The 20,228-nt window shown below is 39.9% G+C and overlaps 2 long non-coding RNA genes and 2 other non-coding genes across 33 annotated transcripts in view; all 4 read right to left on the bottom strand.

Moving 5' to 3' along the window:
- Positions 1-11,642, bottom strand: part of LOC106022182 — a 55,113-nt gene extending 43,471 nt beyond the window's left edge. For 9 of the 11 annotated variants that reach the window (XR_005871970.1, XR_005871972.1, XR_005871979.1 and 6 more), the window contains exons 1-3: positions 10,613-10,985; positions 9,261-9,331; positions 8,850-8,893 (exon numbers count right to left, since the gene is read on the bottom strand). This is a non-coding gene — a long non-coding RNA (uncharacterized LOC106022182). Of the gene's footprint in view, positions 1-8,849; positions 8,894-9,260; positions 9,332-10,612; positions 10,986-11,582 lie in introns of those variants that run through there. The other 2 variants (XR_005871971.1, XR_005871974.1) reach the window with 2 other exon arrangements.
- On the bottom strand, positions 9,126-9,204 carry LOC121134873. Its single transcript, XR_005872081.1, has one exon. It is a non-coding gene; the product is annotated as a small nucleolar RNA SNORD115 (small nucleolar RNA).
- A 68-nt stretch (positions 11,643-11,710) lies between the features above and the next one.
- LOC106022184 overlaps positions 11,711-20,228 on the bottom strand; it is a 202,162-nt gene continuing 193,644 nt past the window's right edge. For all 20 annotated transcript variants that reach the window (XR_005871914.1, XR_005871913.1, XR_005871919.1 and 17 more), the window contains 4 exons: positions 14,166-14,208; positions 14,001-14,071; positions 13,579-13,622; positions 11,711-11,768 (listed from right to left, as the gene is read on the bottom strand). This is a non-coding gene — a long non-coding RNA (uncharacterized LOC106022184). The remainder of the gene's footprint in view (positions 11,769-13,578; positions 13,623-14,000; positions 14,072-14,165; positions 14,209-20,228) is intronic.
- Positions 13,866-13,944, bottom strand: LOC121135062. The gene has a single exon (XR_005872253.1). It is a non-coding gene; the product is annotated as a small nucleolar RNA SNORD115 (small nucleolar RNA).

The raw sequence follows: 20,228 nt of genomic DNA, 5'->3' as shown, positions 1-20,228 counted from the left end.
CAGCTTTATACAATGTCAACTAACATTACGATGCAGGATGTTAAGAATTTTCTTGTTTTTTGTATGTTTGGGATTTTAGAAAGGTTTGAAGACCTACCTGGAATGTACTTCCTACCCACGATGGTGATTATTAGTTTCATAATCAATATAATTTTGCCAAAGAAATGGTTCAAAAATAGGGCGAAACTCATACAGGTCATATGGTCATCATAAGATGTTTATGAAATCCTAGTACAAAGAATTCAGGAAATGGAAAATTCCTTGTAGTATAGTAAGGAAGGTTTGGTAGAAAATATTCAGCATATGAAACATGATAATGTAGGTCTGACAAACAGGTTTAAAGAGATGGAACACAAAAATGAATGATTTTCAGGAAAAATGTGCTCAACAGACAGAATAGAAACATTTAACCAACAAAACTCCCATGTTTGATGATTTCAATTGCAAACTACAAAGGCTGGAACATAACATTGAAAAGCTAACAGAAAAGATTTGTTCCATGTCTGAGAACAATGACAAACAAGCTGATAGAATGTTATTTCTTGAAGACAGTTTACATGCCATTGAGATACTTTTGAAAGATGAGGATATTGAATATTTGGAATCATGTGTAAGTGATGAATGCAAAAAAAATGAAGGATTCCTTGACGTCCTTAGAAAATTATTTGTCCAAATTACTTCAAGAGAAACAGTGATGAATAGATTGGACGTATTAGAAGACGTCCAATCTGATACTTCAGAATCAGACATACTGGCAACAGGTCAGGACAGGGGTTTCTCAACTCCTCTCAAATGCCAGAAATATCTCCCTAAGGTTGCATGCATTCATCTAGGTTTTCCCAGAATCTGTAACCGAAAAACCAGCAACAAAAAAGCACTAAAATGGTCCCATTGCTTATCAATGGGAACCTATACAGATGAAGGACATAAAGAGAATTAAGAAGGCCATTTTTTATATGGTCTTCATTCTCCCTATGTCAGAGAGCTCCTAACCTCATGGTGCACTGTAAATAGAGTAACCCCAAAAGACTGGGCCCAATTAGCCTCGGCAGTGCTCAAAAATTCTTGTCAAATTCAATGGATAGCTTTATGGACACAAGAAGCAAAAGCCTTACAGATTCAGGAATTAAAGAACGGTCATGAAGCACCCCAAGACAAGATTCTTGGGGAGGGTGCTTATGCTGACCCACAGGTTCAGTCTGCATATGATGAGCACATGTTGTCTTTATGCCATACAGCTTCTTTGAATGCTTTGGATAAGGTTTGTGAAACAGGAGAGACAATGCAACCCTATACCAAGGTAGTACAGGGTCCAAGGGAAAGGTTCACTAAACTTTGAGAGAGATTATCCAGAGCAATAGAAGTACATGTAGCAAATCCAGAATCTAGGCGACTCCTTATAGAATCTTTGGCATATGAGAATGCAAATACACAATGCAAGCAGGTACTTTGGTCATTAAAAATAAGATTAGTACCATTGGAGGAATGGGTCCTATGTACAGCGAACCTAGAATGCAGAAGTCAGGATACAGGAGCTTGGGTAGGTGAAGTTATTTCTACAGGCTTGAGGAGGCACCAGGATGCCAAATACCCTACCAGTGATGATATAGAGGCCTGGTTAGGGGAGGCACTCACCAAAAATTTTAACAGACATAAAGATGCCACATGGTTTAACTGTGGTAAAATAGGACATCTGAGTAGGAACTGCAGACAACTCATTCCTAGACATAATGCTTTTACCAGGAATGCATCAAACAGAAGGCCTCAGCCTCCTGGTCTCTGCAGGAGGTGTGGAAAGGGAAGACATTGGACCAAGGAATACTGGTCGACTACAGATAGACAAGGTAGACGTTTATAGCCGGGAAACATAAATTGGGGCCTCAGCAAGGCCCCACAAAGCAAGATTATCTGGTGTTTCACAGTGACCGTGGAGGATATCCTCACCCAGGACAATTAGAAGATCCACTGCCCATTTTAAATAATAAGTCAATGGATAATACATTAGCTCCAGAGGATGAATCAATCATATCAGGAGGAAATACAAAACGTATATTTTGGCAAACTTCTATACAATACCATAGACCCAAGTTATCAGTTAAAGTAAATAATATTGTGATTAACAGCATTGTGGACACCAGAGGTGACATCACCATCATTAATAGAAGTCTTGGCCCCCAATTTGGCCCTTAAAAGAGGTTAACATTCAATTCTTAGGGATTGGAACCCTATCTGAAGTTAAACAAAGCCTTAGATAGATTGACTTTATTGGGCCAGAAGGACAGAGAGGAAGGTTAAAGCCATATGTTGCAGATATTGCTATAAACCTCTGTGGTTGTGATCTATTAAAGCAATGGAATGTGCAGATTAACATTCCTCATGTATCAGCTAAGAATTATAGACAAGCTCTTGGTGGTAGAAAGCATATAGTAAGGCAGTACAGAAAACAGATGCCAAACATAGAGGCTGTACAGAAACAGGATGCTAGTGCCAAACCTACAGAGCAACCAAAAGCTCTACCCTTAAAATGGCTGACAAATGAACCTGTCTGGGTGGGTTAATGTCCTATGACATCTGAGAAGTTAGAGGCTTTGGAAAAGTTAGTTCAGGAACAGCTAGATGCTGGACATATTGAGGAATCAACTAGTGCTTGGAATTCACCTGTTTTTGTTTCCAAGAAGTCTGGTAAGTGGAGAATGGTTACTGGTCCTAGAGCCATCAACAAGGTAATTCAGTCTTTACAACCTGGGATGCCGTTACCTTCTATAATACCTAAGGATTTGCCAATTATAGTTATAGACTTAAAAGATTGCTTCTTCACCATACCATTACAAGAAAACAACAGAGAAAAGTTCACCTTCACAGTACCTACCTATAATAATTCCCAACTGGTACAGAAATTTCAGTGGAAAGTACTACCTCAAGGTATATTAAATAGCCCAATTTTGTGTCAATATTTTGTGCATAAACCTCTAGAAATAATTTCTTAACAATTTCCACATTTGTTAATATATCATTATGTGGATGACATATTACTTTATGATTCAAATAAGGATACTTTGGAAAAGACACTTGAAGAAGTAAAGGAAACTTTGCCTCGCTGGGGATTACAAATTGCCCCAGAACAAATACAAAGAGGAGAATTTATTAACTATTTAGGTTATACAATAGATGCTCAGAAATTTAGACCACAGAAAGTACAGATCAGAAGAGATCGTTACTGGACTCTTAATGATCTTCAAAAACTATTAGGCGGCAATTATCGGTGCAGAAGGGCATGATTTAAACCACCTGAAAATGGCTTTAAAAGGAGATAAAGACCTAAACAGCCCAAGAGTACTATCAGGTGAGGCTGAAAAAGAATTAGAATGGGTAGAAAAGAAAATATTAGAAGCACATGTAGACCGTGTGGACCCAAAGCTGGACTGTATTCTGGTTATTTTACCATCTAGAGAATACCTCTTAGGAATATTAATGCAGAGGGAAGACATCATACTAGAATGGGTATTTCTCCTACATAAACAGAATAAAAAATTGAAAACATATATAGAAAAGATCTTTGATTTGATATTAAAAGGTTAACTGATTGGGAAAAACCCAGGTAAAATTATTGTACCTTTAACAAATGAGGAAATTTCCTCCTTATGGAAAGATAATGAATATTGGCAGTTTGAAATATGTACACCGTTCCACAGACACATTTTCAGGCTTCCAATGGGCTACTGCTCTCAGCTCTGAAAAAGCTGATTCTGTTATCATACACCTCTTAGAGGTGATGGCTATTATGGGTATACCTAAAACAATAAAAACTGACAATGCTCCAGCACATGTCTCCAGTAAATTGGAACAATTTTTCAAATGTTATAATATAAAACATGTAACGGGTATACCTTACAATCCCACTGGACAAGCAGTGATTGAAAGATCTAACTGAATCTTAAAAGAGATGCTTCATAACCAGCCAGGGAGAACAAAGACCCCTAAACACAGGTTACATAATGCTTTAGTAACGTTGAATTTTCTTTATCCTGATTAAAAAGGACAAACTGCAGCAGAAATACATTGGACTACAGAGAAGACTTCTGAGCTGAATCAACCGGTGTATTTTAAGGATGTTATGACCTCAGTCTGGAAACCAGGATATGTGTTACGTTGGGGAAGGGGTTATGCTTTTGTTTCCACAGGAGATGAAACATTTTGGATTCCATCAAAATTAATTAAGATTTGATCAGAACAGAAGACATCTCAGGAGGAAGAAGATAACAGCTCATCTACAAATTCATATCCTACCATGGGTAAAGTGACCTCCTAAAAGGAAAGAGAAGTGTTTTGATTTTTGTCTTCACAGGTAAACTCAGCAAAGAATACTGGACATATGGATTCCTGAAGAAGAATGAATATCTACCCTGAGGATCATCAAACAAACAATAACTCACTGTGTGGTAACAAAGTCTAAATCTCTCTATATTGTTTTTCATAGTACCCTTTTATCTTTGTTTCTTCATATCCTTCAGTCCCCATTCATTTAACTGAAGCTGTCTTTGGAATTGGATTGGCTCTCCTACTCTAAATTCAAGCATATTATTTAAGTAAAATTCAGAATTTTTGTATTATATCAAAGAGCCGTTGATATAAGACAGAAGAAAATAAAATTAGGTACTGTTATCTGTGTGTTTCTTTTTCTGAAAAGTCTAATTTACTTCATGTTTACCATCTTCCTTACTGTCATTTCTTCCAGTATGCATACATATAAAAGTTAAAATATTTATTTATTAACATTAATGTTTGAGTTTTCCAGGGAACAAGGGATTTCCTGACAGCAATCTTCAACTGCTTCATAAAGAGAATGAGGATCCACTTCCTTGACTCCACCTGATTCAACTGGATGCATCTGAACTGCCCCCTATCATCGACTCCACCTGATAAGCACCATCCTGAAACTGTCTTGAAACTACATCACTCTATACAACTCCGGACCAAGGAATTGAAATAGCACACCTTCTACAATCTGCTTAGAGCTTCAGACGAGAGCTTCAATCAACACTAGAACTCCAGTCAGGAACTTCAAACAAGCATCTCTTGCTATACAGAGACTGTCTGATCTACCGAAGATTTTGTTACACTAACATTTTTCTTCTCACAGGTCCCCATGAGATTGTCATCGTCCCATCTCAGTAGGAAGTAGTTTTGAGAATTCCATGCCTGCTCTCCCTATTATTGATATTATAGGATGGTTTACACCTGTTAGTGTTAGTTTTCAATTATTTTAGAGTTGGGATTGGAAAGAGGTATTCAGACTTGGGTGTTTCTTTCAGATAAATTTAGATTTAGATGGGATAGATGTTTGATACATTTTGTTCATTGACACAAGTTAGTTGTTTTAAGTTTAAATATCCTTTTTAGACTAAAAGGGGAATTGTAGGAGGAAACTGTGTGCCCATACAGATGAGATAATAAAAGAGCCATTTACCACGCCACTAACCACACCCACTTTAGGCATGACTAAAGACATGTACAGACGTAGGCGGTGAACTACATCACTAGCCAGGCCCACTTTTGGGCATTCCTAGGGACGTTACGGGGAAGGTATAAAAGACTGAACAACGGAAATCTATCTCTCTTTTTCTAGCTTTCGGCTTCCAGTTCGTTGGTGGAAAACTACTCAGCTCATCTGGGTTAATTGTTTGGTCTCTTGTGAGTAATTTCTACAATAAATACTTAGTTTTACTTTCAGTAAGTGTGCTGTTTATCATTGCAGAATCAGTGATGTTTCTCTGATTTATTTCTCAGCCCTTTTATCATCTGTATATAGTACGGCTACTGATTTTTTTGAGTTGATCTTATAGTCTGCCACTTTGCTGAAGGTGTTAATTAGCTGTAACAGTTCCCTGGTAGAGTTCTTTGGATCATTTATGTGAACTATCATATCATCTGCAAATAGTAAAAGTTTGACCTATTCCTTTCCAATTTGTATCCCTTGATCTACTTTTGTTGTCTTATGGCTCTGGCTAGAAATTCAAGTACAATATTGAAAAGGTATTGAGAGAGTGGAAAGCCTTGTCTTGTACCTGATTTTAGAGGAATTGTGTTGAGTTTCTGTCCATTTAGTTTGATGTTGGCTGTTGGTTTACTGTATATAGCTTTTATTATGTTTAAGTATGTTCCTGTTATCCCAGATCTCTCCAAGACCTTTATCATGAAGGGGTGTTGGATATTGTCAAAGGCCTTTTCAGCATTTAGTGAGATGATCATGTGATTTTTGTTTTTCAGCTTGTTTATATGGTGGATTACATTGATGGATTTTCATATGTTGAACCATCCCTGCATCCATGAGATGAAACCTACTTGATCATGGTGAATGATTGTTTTAATGTATTCTTGGATCCGATTTGCCAGTATTTTATTGAGTATTTTTGCATCAATGTTCATGAGCGATATTGGTCTGAAGTTATCTTTCTTAGTTGTGTCTTTGTGTCTTGGGGACCAAGGTTATTGAAGACTTGTAGAAAGAGTCTGGCAAAGACCCTTCTGATTCTGTTGCATGGAATATTTTGAGAAGTATTGGTATAAGCTGTTCTTTGAATTTCTGGTAGAATTCTGCACTGAGGCCATCTGGACCTGGGCTTTTATTGGTTAGTAGAGTTTTGATGACTGCTTATATTTACATAGGGATTATAGGTCTATTTAAATTGCTTATCTGTTCTTAATTTAATTTTGGCAAGTGATAGCTATCCAGGAAGACATCCATTTCCTTTAAATTTTCCTTTGTGGAGTGCAGGTTTTCAAAGTATGACCTGATGATTCTCTGGATTTCCTCAGAGTCAGTTGTTATGTTGCCCTTTTCATTTCTGATTTTGTTAATTTGCTTGTTCATGCTTTGCTGTTTGGTAAGTTTGGACAAAGGTTTGTCTATCTTGTTGATTTTCTCAAAGAACCAACTCTTTGTTTCATTGATTCTTTTAATTGTTTTCCTAGTTTCTACTTTATTTATTTCAGCCCTCAATTTGAGTATTTCCTGGCATCTACTCCTCCTGGGGTAGTTTGATTGTTTGTGTTCTAGAGATTTCAGCTGTGCTGTTAATTCTCTAGTATAACTATTCTCCAGTAGGCACTTAGTGCTATGAACTTTCCCCGTAGCACTGCTTTCAAAGTGTCCCATAGGTTTGGATATGTTTTGTCTTCATTCTCATTGAATTTAAGGAAGTCCTTAATTTCTTTCTTCTTTGACCCAGGAATGGTGCAGTTGTGCTTTATTCAATTTCCATGAGTTTGTAGGATTTCTGCATTTTGTGTTGTTGTTGAATTCTAATTTTAACGCATGGTGGTTTGATAATATGCATGGAGTTATTCCAAATTTTTTGTAGCTGAGAGGTTTTATATGTTGCCAAGTATGTGGTCAATTTTTGAGAGTGTTCCATGTGGTGGTGAGAAGAATGTATATTCTTTTTTATGTGGATGAAATGTTCTATAAATGTCTGTTAATCCCATTTGTTTCATAAATTCTATTAGACTGTTTGCTTTTTTGTCGAGTTTCTGTCTGGTATTCCTATGCAGTAGTGAGAGCAGTCTGTTGTAATCTCCCACTATAAGTGGGAATCAGTTTTCTTATTCAAGAAAAAAATTGGGGAGCCAAAAGTTTCAAGTCATTTTCAGCAGAATTGTAATGCACATCTTCTGTACATCCAAACACTCAAGCAAGATTATTGGGGGCAATTGCTTATCAATTCAATGGGGGAGATAATGAAAAATTTTAACATTGTTTCCCTGTTTGCCACCTGTAGGCAAGTTTAACCCTTCTCCTGTTTCACAATCATCCTCACAGCCTGAGTTCATAGCATTAGCTGGCAGAACATTGGGAAGGCATATTATAGATCTGGTGAAAACAAGTTAGATTCTGATAATGGACAATGTCTTACAATGTCCACGACATGTCATCTACTTTTATTTGCACAGGGCTATACCATTTCCCTCTGACATTAGTCCCTAATCACCATTGGAGGATGCATACCCACAAGGTTCTTAGTTGCATTAGCACCATATGCATAGGATCCCTTCACCTGTTCTCTTGGCCGATTCCTTATCACATGATTGATGGGGGTCTTTGAAGCTTTGAATGTTTTTCATGTATTTGAAATTCCATGCCACTTATGTGTGGTGAGTTGGTCTCCACAGGATGATGAGCCTTTGCATCTAGGCAAAGAGGGGAATGCCTGTCTAGATGCAAGCTGTGGAATTGCCTCATGTTGCCTGATGCCTGCATGGCAGGACAAATTCACTAATCCTAAAAATAGGAAAAGGTAACTGAGTTTGCTTTAATGATATGGCCATCAGTGCAGTAGAACACTCTGAGACACTTTCTGCCTTCTAACCCACAGAAAAATAACCTAGTGATCTTCCTGCAGTCCAGGGCCTGTATACTGTACATTCCTGAGCCTCATCTTTGCAACTTCAGAGCATGTAAACCTCCTGATATGAAACTCTTGTCCTGGCTTTCACAGTCAACATGGAAGGTAGATAGACACATGAGGCAGGGATTTCAAGATCACATTCACTTATCACTGAGCTGTGCAAGGGACAGAGCCTGATTGCTCTGACCCAATCCTTGTGTCCTACTTCCCCCAAAAGTCACTATTCTGTTTACAAATAGCTGTTACTTGGAATTCTACATGACAATGCAGATTGAATTATCATTTTTTTCTCATGGGCTTAGATCTTGAGGATCCCTAAAAGGAAGTGAGAGCACAAGTTCTGTGCTGCAAGTATCACAGGAATCCTAGGCAGTCATGCTTTTTAAAATTTTAAGGTAGAGATACAAAAGAGACGAAGGCACTTAACATGATCATGCCACTTACTTGTATAGCTCATGACTGGGGTGAATATTAGGCATGCTGAATCACTGAAATGCAGAAGAGAAGTGAATGACATGAGTAGAGTGCTTATGCCTGGTAGCCTTGATGTATATAGTGTGCCAAACAAGCAGGCTGAGTGCTTCCATAAAGAAGAGCACTTGGAACACACAAGATACCCCAGACAGGGAAACAATGCTGGGTGAATGAGAGCCTGTGTACTGCACTATAATAAAGGCCTGAGGAGACTAGGCCCATATTTCTCCCTCTGTCCTTTAGCCCGGGCCTCAGCGTAATCCAAGTGAGCATGATTTTTATGTCATCACCTCTCTTCATGACATTGGTTTGTCATCATAGACCCGGGTCCTCAGAAGTCATAGCTATACCTGATAGTGGGACACAAACAATGTTGCTTACCAGGATGACAAAGACCATCTATCAGTTAGATCTTGGAGAGCTTCAGACAAATAGTCAGCCAGCATAGACTCCTGCAAGGGATCAAACAGAATTAGATTTCTTAGTCAAGGAAAGTTTTTCCATGCCAAAATGGCAGATTACTGTCAGCAGAATTACAATGCCATACTTTGGAATGCCCAACCTCTCCAGCATGATAATTAGTGGCAATTTCAAATCAAGTCCATGAGGGAGACAATGAAACATTCTAATAGTGATTACCTGTTTGTCATCCTTAGATAAGTTTAAAGCTTCACTTTTTTCACCCTCATCGTCCCTAACTGTATTCATAGATTTTCTGACAGACCATTGTGAAGTTATATTATAGGTCTTTTGAAAACATTTTAGCATATGGGCATTCAGTATGTCATACAAAGTCCAAACTGTCATCTGGTGTTGTTTGCACAGTCCTATCCCATATCCCACTGAAATCAATACTTAATCACCATTGTAAGATGCATATCCTCATGGTTCTTTACTGCCCAGGCACAGCTTGCTTAGGATACCTACACCTGTAGTATTGGCCCATTCCTTATCACATATGCAATGCAAGGCATAGCAACTTGGGATGTCATGCATGTGGTTGAAATTCCATGCCACTGATGAATGGTGAGTGGGTCTCCATATAATGATTAGCCTGTGCATCTAGCCAAAGGGGGAATTCCTGGCCAGATGCACCCTGTTGAATTGCCTCATGTGGCATGATGCCTGCATGGAAGGACAAGTTCACTAATCCTAACAAAAGGAAAATATATTTGAGTTTGTCTAACTGATATGTATGTTTGTGCACTATAGCAATGTGCATCTCCGTTTGCTTTTTGAGACTGAGAAATGTAACTCAGTGATCTCCCTGCTGTTGAGGACCTGCATACTGGAAATTCATGAGCACCATTTTGCAATTTTGGATCATATCACCATCATGACACAAAAAGAACATGAAGTTTTTGCCCCAGCAGTAACATCAGCATGGAGGCTAGATAAACACCCTACACCAGGAATTTCAAAATCATATTTACCTATCACTGAGCTGTGGAAGGGACAGGACCTGTAAATCCTGACCCAATCCTGGAGTCCCATTTCACCGATCAGTCACTGATCTATTTCCCAATACCTAATATTTGTAATTCTACAAGAAAAGGCAGTTTGAAATACCATCCTTTTTTCATGTGAATAAGTCTAGAGGATTCCCAAAATGAAAGGAGAGCACAAGTTTTGTGCTGCAAGTATAACTGGATTCCTAGAAGGTCATGCTTTGTAATATTTGAAGGGAGATATCCAAAAGTGACGTAGACACTTAAGCTGTTCTTTCCACTTACCTGAAGGTGAAATGATTGGGGCACCAAGATTACATCCTGGATCACTGAAATGCAGAAGAGAAGAGATGGACTTTAGCAAAGTGCTGATGCTGGCCAACATTGACATGCATAGAGTTCCGCAACAATTGCCTTCTTTGGCAGGCTCAGTGATCACATAAAGAAGAGCAACTGGACCTCACAGTATTCCCCAAACAGGGAAGCGCATCTTGTTGAATGAGGATCTGTGTACTGGTCTAGGAGAACTGCCTTCAGAGACAAGGACCCATTTCTCACTAGTCCTTTCACCTTTGCTTCAGCATAATCCTTTTAATCATCATTTTTTTACGATGTTTTAAATTTTATTTTCCAGTTTAAATTTAGATAAGAAGCAAGGTTGCTTCACAAGTCAGTTCCAGGTCCCTCTCCCTTTCCCTCCCCTCCTCCCGTGCCCTCCCCCCCCCGGTTATCCCCTCATTTCCCCAGAGAGGGTTAGGCCTTCCATGGGGGTGTCCATAGTCTGTCATTTCATATAGGGCAGGGCCTAGACCCTTCCCCAAGAGTTCAGGTTGAGAGTGCACCTCACATTGTTCTATGGGAGTCCAAAGTCCGTGTGTATACTTGGGATGGGTACTGATCTGCTGCCCAAGGCTCAATATATTACCTAGGCCTCCTAACTGACACCCAGATTCAGGGGGTCTTGATCAGTCCCATGCTGATTCCCAGGCATCAGCTTAGGATTCAAGAGCTAACCCTTGTCAGGTCAGCTGTTTCTGGGGGTTAAACCAGCCCAGTCTTAATCCCTTTGATCATCAGTCCTCCCTCTCTGTTACTGGCTTTCTTGAGTTCAGCTCAGTACTTAACCGAGGGAGTCTGCCTCTTCTTCAATCAGCCACTAAATGAAGTTTCTGTTCCCCAGACTCTCTGGCCATAGGATTGTAGGCTGGGACTCCCCAGATCTATGTCTAAAATCCATATATGAGAGAGTACATACCATGTTTCTCTTTTTGTGACTGGGTTACCTCACTCAGGATGGTTTCTTCTAGTGTCATCCATTTGCCTGCGAATCTCATGATTCCATTGTTTTTTTCGGCTGAATAGTACTCCATTGTGTAAATGTACCACATTTTCTCTATCGACTCTTCGGTTGAGGAACATCTAGGTTGCTTCCAAGTTCTGGCTATTACAAATAAAGCTGCTATGAACATAGTGGAACAGACATCTTTGTTGTATGAATGGGCATCTTTTGGATATATACCTAAGAGTGGAGTTGCTGGGTCTTGTGGTAGGTCTATTCCCATTTTTCTGAGGAATCTCCATACTGATTTCCAAAGTGGCTGAACCAGTTGGCACTCCCACCAGCAATGGAGGAGTGTCCCCCTTTCACCACATCCTCTCCAGCATAAATTGTCATTGGTGTTTTTGATTTTTAGCCATTCTGACAGGAGTGAGATGGTATCTCAGAGTTGTTTTGATTTGCATTTCCCGGATGGCTAAGGATGTTGAGCACTTTCTCAAGTGCCTCTCAGCCATTTTAGACTTTATGTCATTACTTCCATTCGTATTGGCTTGTCACTATAGACCCGAGTCCTCAGAAGCCATAGATATACCTGATAGTGGGGGCATAAATAATGCTGCTTACTAGGATTACAAATTCCATGTAAGATTTAGGTCTTGGTGATGTTTAGTCAAATGGTCACGGGGCATTAGGCTCCTGCAAGTTATCAAGCAGAATCTGTTCTCTTGTTCAAATATAATTTTCCATTGCCAAAAATCATATCAGTGTCAGAAGAATTGCAATACCCAGTTTCTGAAGGTCCAAAATAACAACCATGATAATTGGGGGCATTTGATAATCAAATCCGTGGAAGAGATAGTGAAAAAAATTTAATGGTGGTTTACTTGTTGGCCACCCCTAGACAAGTCTAACCCTTCACTTGTTTCAACTTCACCCACATTGCCTGTCTTCAAAGCATTAGCTGACTGATCACTGGGAAGGCATATTATAGGCCTGTTGAAAGCATTTTAGCATCTGATCATGCACTGTGTCATAAAAGATCCAACCTGTCATCTGCTGTTCTTTGCACAGTGCTACACAATTTCCCTGTGTATTCACTGCCTAATAACTATAGTAAGATGGGTATGCTCAAAGTTCTTAATTTCCCAAGCACAGTAGACTTAGGATGCATATAGACTTTCTTTTGGCATATTCCTCATCAAATGAGCAAAGGAAGCCTTTTCTGCTTGGGATGCCATTCATGTGGTTGAAATTCCAGGCCGCTGATGTGTTGTGAGTGGTTGTCCACATGATGATGAGCCTGTGCATCTAGGCAAACCAGGGAATGACTGGCTAGATACACCCTATCAAATTTCCTCATGTGTCCGATGCCTGCAAGGCAGGGCATGTTCATTAAATTTGACAATAGAAAATCTATCTGAATTTGCCTAACTGATATGTTCATTAGTACACTAGAAATTTTTTGGGTGTCTGTCTGATTTATGAGCCCCAGAGGAGTAGCCATTTGATCTCCCTGCAGTTAATGGCCTGCAAAGTGGACATTCTTAAGTGCCATCTTTGAGAGTTTGGAGCATGACACCCTCTTGACACAGCAAGAACATGAAGTTCCTGCCCCGGCAGTAGTAATCAGCAAGCGAGTTAGAAAGACACCCCCAGGCAGGGATTTCAAGTTCACATTCAGCTATCACTGAGCTGTGCAAGGTTCAGGGCCTGAATATCCTGAACCAATTCTTGTTTCCCACCTCCTCCAACAGATCTGTTTCCAAATACCTACAACTTGGAATTCTACAAGACAAAGGAGTTTGAAATACCTCCCTTTAATCATTTTAGGCCAAGAGGACTCTCAAAAGGAAGGGAGTGCACAAGTTCTGTGCCTTAAGTATCACTGGATTCATAGAATGTCATGCTTTTTAATATTTGAAGGCAGAGATCTAAAAGATACTGTAGAACTTTACCTCATCTTTCCACTTACCTGAAGGTGAAATGACTGTGGCACCAAATCTGCATCCTTGATTACTGAAATGCAGATAGAAGAGATTGACATGAGCAGAATCCTGATGCAGGCCAGCATTGACATACATAGATTGGCCCAACAAGTGCCTTCTGAGGCAGGCTCAGTGCTCTCCCAACAAAGAGCACCAGGACTTCCCATGATTCCCAAAACCTGAAAACACTGCTGGGAGAATGAGTCCCTGTGTACTGGCCTATGGGAAAGGTCTGACTATACTTGGTCCTGATTTCTCCACTGTCTTTTAGGCTTGGCCTCAGCATAATCCTATTGAGCATGATTTTTATGTCATCACCTCTCTTCATGATATTGGTTTGTCAAAATCAACCTAGGCTGTCAGAAGACATAGCAATACCTGATAGTTGAAAACAAACAGTGCTGCTTACCAGGATACTAAGACCATCTTGCAGGTAGGTCTAGGTATGCTTCAGACAAATGGTCAGCTGGCATTAGGGTCCTGCAAGGGATAAAGCAGAATCGCGTCTTTAATCAAGACAAATTTTGGGGCATCAAAATTGGCATGTCAGGGTCAGCATAATTGTCTTGCCTACCTTTGAATGGCCAAAGCTCTAGAGCATGATACGTTGGCAATTGCTTATGAAAGTCAAGGGAGAGATAATGGAATATATTAATGGTGGTTACCTGTTTGCAACACCCACATATGTTTAACTCTTCACTTGCTTCACAATCATCCTCATTGCCTGTATTCATAGCATTAACTGAGGAACAATTCGGGAGACATGTTATAAGCCTGGTGAAAGCATTTCAGCTTTTGATCATGCACTGTGTCATACAAGGTCCAGGACCTGTCATCTGATGTTCCTTGCACTGTGCTATCCCATCTCCCTCTGAAAACACATCCTAATCACCACAGTAGGATGAGTACCCTCCACGTACTTAATTGCAAATCATTGCCTGCTTAGGATCACTACTCCCATTCGCTTTCACATTTCAAATGAGATGAGACAGCCTTTGCAGCTTGGGATGTCATACATTTAATTGAAATTCCATAATACTGATATTAGGTAAGTTTTGCTCCATATGATTATGAGCCTGTGCATCTGAGGCAAAGATGGGAATGCCTGGCCAGCTCCATTCACTTGAATTGCCTCATATACCCTGTGGACTGAATGGTAGGACAAGTTCATTAATCCTATGGAAATTAAATACAATCTGCGTTTGCATTACTATTATGTCCATTAGTGCACAGGAACACTATGTGTTTCCATCTGCCTTATGAGCCTGAGAAAAGTAATCTAATAAACCCCCCTGAGTTCATAGCCTGAATAATGGACATTGCCCAGGGAGAAAAGGAGCATAAGATGTTGCTAGCTTGTCTGATCATGAGACTCCTGAGGTTCACATTATATACCAATTTTCTGAAGAAGTACAGTGAAATGTTACGTCATGCTTTAAAGATTAAGTGCAGGTTTGAGTGTTTGTCTGTACAAAGTATACTTAGAGTAACCCCTTTAACAGGTAAACATAATAAATCATGAAAACTCTGAGAGATATGGTGAGAGTTCACAGACATATAAATCAGAACATTGTGAATATTAAACTTTATTCTGTTTCTTTGGAATATTAATACCAAATGTGTTCCTGTGTATTCCTTTGAATTCAGGAACAGGAGCAGATGAGTAGGAATGGGGACTTGTAACTGAGAATTAAGAAAGACGAGAAATCATTGGAGGCATTAAGATTTAAGATAGCATGCATACCTTGGAAATGAAATGTTATGATTGAGATGGTTAAAAGAGATATTAGCAGATGCCATTCAAACAGCTGGGGTCTTTTCAATGAAGAAGCACAGAAGGACCAATAATATTTGATGACTACATCAGTGGCTTCACAAGAAATTCCACTCTTTGTGACCTAGAATGCTAGTGGAAATAATGGGATAAATATATCCAGGATAGCCACAACAACCATATACAATAAAGGAATTTCATGAGGCATCACCATCCCTAACTTCAAGCTCTATTACAGAGCTATAGTTTTGAAAACATCATGGTATTAGCAGAAAAATATACAGGTAGAATATTGTAATTGAATTGAACACCCTGAGATTAATCCAGAAACCTATAATCACTTGATTTTTGATAAAGAAGCTAAAGTTATACAATGGAAATCATAAACCATCTTCAACAAATGATACTGGCATAACTGTATATAGGCATGCAGAAGTCTGCAGATAGATCCATGTGTATCACCTTGCACAAAACTTAAGTCCAAAAGGATCAAAGATGTAAAATTAATCCAACCACACTGACACTCTTTGAAGAGAAACTGGGAGATACTCTTCAATGAATTCATATAGGAGAGAACTTCCTGAATATAACACAGTACTACAATTTATGCTGGAGAGCATGTGAAGAGGGGGCACACTCTGCCTCTGCTGGTGGGAGTGCCAACTCATACACCTACTTTGTAAATCAGTATGGAGATTCCTCAGGAAAATGGGAATCAGTCTACCACAATCCCCAGGAATTCCACTCTTAAGCATATATCCAAAAGATTCAAATTTACACAATAAGGATATCTGTACCACTATGCTCATAATAGCATATTTATCATTGTCAGAACCTGGAAACACTCTAGATGCCTCTCAACTGATGAGAGGATAGAGAAAATGCTGTACATTCACACAATGGAGTACTACTCAGCAGAAAACAACAGTGGAATCTTGAAATTGGCAGGCAAATGATGGCACTGGAAGAAACCACCCTGATTTAGGTAACCCAGTCTCAAAAAGACAAACATGGTATATACTCAATCACATATTGGTTTTAGATATGGATCAGGATAGTGCTAGTCTGCAATTCCACTTACGGAGAGTCTGTGAAACAGGAAAGAACCTAAGGGAGATATACCTGGTACCGCATAGAAGAGGAATGAGGAAAGATTTCCTGAACAGTTTGGGAACATGGCAGAAGTTGTGGGGGAGTGGGAGCTGGGAAGAAGAGAAAGGGGGAGAAGAGTGGGGGAGAGTAGGTCATTGGGAACAGGAAGCCTGAGTGGAGGGTAAAATAGAGGAAGAACAGAATTAGAAATACAATAATAGATGGAGTCATAAGTTTGAAGAGGGATTTGGCACCAGTGAAAACACTAGCGATCTAAAAGGGTGACACATACAGGCCAGCAAAGTGATAATGGAGGACTTCCTTAAATGCCCATTACAGATAATGAACTTGACATGTAACTTATATGACATCCTATCACCTTCATTCAGTTACTGATGCAAGCAGAGGCAAACATCCACAGTTAAACCCTGAACTGAACCTGTGGAACTGAGTAACAGAGAGGAGCAATGAGCAAATTCACAAAGAATGGGCTGGTAAAACCAGCAAAGACAGCTGATCTGAACAAGGCAGAACACTTGGACACCAGACTGACAGCTGAGAGACCATCATGGGACTGATCCTGACTCCCTGAGTGTGAGAGTCAGTGAGGGGGCCTGGGCAACCAGTGGGTCACTGGGTAGTAGATTAGTATTTATCCCAGGCATACAAATCGACTTTGTGTATACATAATACAAAGAGGGATGATGTCTCATCCTGGACTCTCATTCCAAACTCTGGATATCTCCTTTGTGGAAGGGAGTGGGGATAGAGTGGCAGGCTGGGGGTTTTAATGGGGGATGCGGGAGGAAGGAAGGGAGAGGTAACTGGGTTTGACATGTGACGCAAGCTACTTAAAATTAAAGTAATAAAAATGGAAAAGGCCATCGTGTGATTAATTTTAGAGGCATTCTGTCTTTTGGATTTCATCAGAATATAATCATCATGAGATGCTTAGTACATTTTTCTTCCTCCTCCTCTGTATTTCCCTATGATTTCATCATCTCCTATACACAAACACTGAATTTGTCCTGTGTTTCACAATCCAGTATGCATTTTGCCATTTTGTCAATAGCAGTCAAATCTTTGTAGAATCATGCAGTGCATATTCAAATGGCATCAATTTTATGGATGTGTATCCTGTATGTAATGTCTACGGTAATATCATAAGCATTTTCTGTGCAGGCCTTGTTGTTTGTGAGTTCTGTCTCAATGCTGCCTCTCTATGGTAACCTACCACTTTTTAACTCTCCTTAAATTTGAAATTTTCTGTTATAGGTATCCATAAATAGAAAAGTTTTTTGTAACACTAATTCTTGCTAATGTGTCTGATCATGAGCCCCATGAGGGTCTCATTGTGCTCCAATTTTGCGAAAAATACAGTAAAAGAATACAGTAGTGAAATAAGAAATTCTATGAGAAAGCAGAAGTTGGGGAGAACACAGGAAAAGGCAGGGGGAGGGGAACAAATGAGGACAAAGATGTATGTATGAGGATGTTGGAATGAGACCCACTACGTTGCAAGCTAACCTAAAAAAAAGATTCTCTCTTGCCTTAAACAGTTAAATACAAATTTTGAGTGCTTTTCTATAGAAAATATTCTTAAAGAAATCCCTGTGATAGGCAACGAAAACAGATAGTGAAATATCTAAGAGTACATTATCAGAGTTCACAGCCAGATAAATCAGAAATATTGAATATTAAAGTGTATTGTCTGTTCTCCTTGGCTATTCATAGTGAATTGTTCCATTTTATTTCTCAGAATTCTGGAGCAGGAACAGATGCATAGAAATGGGCATATGAGGGACTGAGTTTTCAGAAGATGGGATAGGAAATCATGAGGAACAGTAGGATTTTTTTTTCTTTTTTTTTCCTCGTTAGTTTTTTTTAAATTTTAAATAGCTTGTTTTACATGTCAATCCCAGTTCCCTCTCCCTCCCCTCCTCCCGCACTCCCCTTCCACCCTCCCTCCCACCCTATTGCCACATACTTCCACATAGGGGATGTCTAGAGTCTATCATTTTACTCTTGGTAGGGTCAAGGCACTCCCCTAAGAGTCCAGGCTGAGAGAGCATCTCTCTTTGTGCTATAGGCACATGAAGACAGATTGTATACCAGGAATAGACACTGATCCACAGCTCAGAGCCCCATAGGTTGTCCAGGCTTTCTCACTGACACTCACATTTGGGGGGTCCAGATCAGTCCCATTCTGGCCTCCCCACTGTCGGTCTGGGGTCTAAGAGCACTCCCCTGTTCAGATCAGCTGTCTCTGCAGGTTTTGCCAGCCCATTCTTTGCCAATTTGCTCATCATTCCTCTCTCTCTGTCACTGGGTTCCTTGGGTTCAGTTCAGTGCTTAGATGTGTGTTTGCCTCTGCTTCCATCAGTCCCAGGATGAAGGCTCCCGGATAGTTATAGACATCAAGTTCATTATCAGGAATGGGCATTCGAGGTGGTCCTTCCACTATTGCTTAGCTTGCCAATTGATGTTATACCTTTAGATCACTCGAGGTCACTCTGGTGCCTGATCTGTCTTCGATCCTATGATTCCCTCTTCCCCCTATTCTACCCCCACCCCTCAACTTCCTGTTCCCCCATGACCAACTCCCTTCCTCTTTACCCCCTCTATTCTTCCCAGGTCCCACTACCCCCCTCGCCCTGTTCCCCATCCATTCAGAGGATCTTGTCTCCATCCTCTTCTCTTGGGTACTATGTATATATGCATATCTTTTAGGTTCTTTCCTGTTTCCCAGACTCTCTATCTGTGGAAGTGCAGACTGGCACTATCCTGATCCATATCTAAAATCCATATATGAGTGAGTACATACCATGTTTGTCTTTTTGCGACTGGGTTACCTCACTCAGGATGGTTTCTTCCAGTGCTATCCATTTCCCTGCGAATTTCAAGATTCCATTGTTTTTTTCTGCTGAGTAATACTCCATTGTGTAAATGTACCACATTTTCTCTATCCACTGTTCAGTTGAGGGGCATCTAGGTTGCTTCCAGGTTCTGGCTATTACAAACAATGCTGCTATGAACATAGTGGAGCAGATGCCCTTGTTGTATGAACCTGCCTCATTTGGATAAATGCCTAAGAGTGGAATTGCTGGGTCTAGTGGTAGATTAATTCCCATTTTCCTGAGGAATCTCCATACTGATTTCCAAAGAGGCTGTATGAGTTGGCATTCCCACCAGCAGTGGAGGAGTGTTCCTCTCTCTCCACATCCCCTCCAGCATAAATTGTCTTCGGTGTTTTTGATTCTAGCCATTCTGACAGGAGTAAGATGGTATCTCAGAGTTGTTTTGATTTGCATTTCCCTGATGGCTAAGGATGTTGAGCACTTTCTTAAGTGTCTCTTGGCCATTTTAGCCTCCTCTACTGAGAATTCTCTATTTAGCTCTGTACCCCACCTTTCAAGTGGATCCTTTGGTGTTTTGGAGACTTGTTTCTTGAGTTCTTTGTAAATTTTGGAGATTAGCCCTCTGTCAGATGTAGGGTTAGTGAATATCTTTTCCCATTCTGTGGCCTGCCTTTTTGTCTTTTTGATTGTGTCCTTTGCCTTACAGAAGCTTTTTAGTTTCAGAAGGTCCCATTTGTTAATTGTTGATCTCAGTGCCTGTGCCACTGGTGTTATGTTTAGGAAGTGGTCTCCTGTACCAACTCGTTGAAGAGTATCTCCCACTTTCTCTTCTAAAAGTTTCAGTGTGGCTGGATGTATGTTGAGTTCTTTGATCCATTTGGACTTAAATTTTGTACAAGGCGATAAACATGGA

This window comes from Mesocricetus auratus, unplaced genomic scaffold, assembly GCF_017639785.1.
Source record: "Mesocricetus auratus isolate SY011 unplaced genomic scaffold, BCM_Maur_2.0 Super-Scaffold_100030, whole genome shotgun sequence".
Classification (NCBI taxonomy): domain Eukaryota; kingdom Metazoa; phylum Chordata; class Mammalia; order Rodentia; family Cricetidae; genus Mesocricetus; species Mesocricetus auratus.
Note: the sequence above shows the minus strand (reverse complement) of the source record. Positions and strands in the feature narration are given on the sequence as shown.